This window comes from Marmota marmota, unplaced genomic scaffold (assembly GCF_001458135.2).
Source record: "Marmota marmota marmota unplaced genomic scaffold, marMar, whole genome shotgun sequence".
Taxonomy (NCBI): Eukaryota; Metazoa; Chordata; class Mammalia; order Rodentia; family Sciuridae; genus Marmota; species Marmota marmota.
In genome coordinates, this window is record NW_025999962.1 from 3,686,059 (window position 1) to 3,687,182 (window position 1,124).

A 1,124-nucleotide genomic window follows, 5' to 3' on the forward strand; every position below is an offset into this window, starting at 1 on the left:
CTCAGCAACTTAGTGAGGCCCTAAGCACTCAGTGAGACCCTGTCTCTAAATAAAACATAAGACAGTTCTGGGGATGTGGTTAGGTAGTTAAGTGCCCCTGAGTTCAATCTGAGGTACCCCCCCCAAATAGTAAAGCCCTGTGCAAAATTCAGTTCTTCCTACCCACCCCCCGTCTCTGCAGAGCCTGGGCCCCTTCTGGGCTTCTTCTAAAACCCCACTTGGCCCAGAGGACCTTTGGTGCTGCTGTGGGGCCAGGAGAAAGCCTGCCTACTGGACCCGCCCAGGGCCCTGTGCCCAGACTCACCCCTAGGGTTGTCTGTCCCACCCCTAGGGTTGTCTGTGCCCTGACCCCTCTTCCTGAAGGCAAGAGGGACCCTGCGGACGTGCATAGGATTCTGAGATGGAATGATCACCCCAAGCGGCCACACGGGGCCTCGTGAGAGGAGAGCAGGGGGTCCCGTGAGGAGAGAGAGAAACTGGAAGACACTGACCATGGCTCTGAAGGTGGACGCAGGGACATAAGCCAAGGAATGCAGGCATCTGAGGGACACAGCTGCCAAGGCCCGGCCTCAGACCAGGAAGAGAATCCGTGTGTGGGACCCACCCAGCGGCCTGGGCAGGACTGGAGCTGGCTGTCCTGTGCCCAGCCATGCTGTGCCCCCACTGGCTCCCTGGCCCACACCTACCGTCCAGGGCTCCCAGCCCCTGAGAGTGCCCGGGCATTGGAAGATTCTGCTTCCTTCCCTGGTGCACTTACAGTACCATGAAATTATCCCACACACAGTGTTAGCAGCTCAGCTGACCGGGCCAGTCCCAGGACCCAGAGAAGAACCAGAAGGCCCTGCGTGCCCTCCCCAGGCGGAGGTCCCTCCATTCCTCCAGGGCTGTCACCACAGCACGTCTGGGGAAGCAAACATGACCTAGAAAAGGGTCTCTGGTGAGAGACGGACAGGGAGCAGCTCTTGGCCTTTGCCTGGACTTGTCCATTCCTCAAGGCCACTCAGGCTCATCCCCTGCCCCACTCTGTCTCCTGTGTTAACCATTAGCACAAAGACCAGGAGCAGCTGGGCATGCGCCTCCCTCTCCCTCCTCCCTCCTCCCTCCTCCTCCCCTCCTCCCTCCTC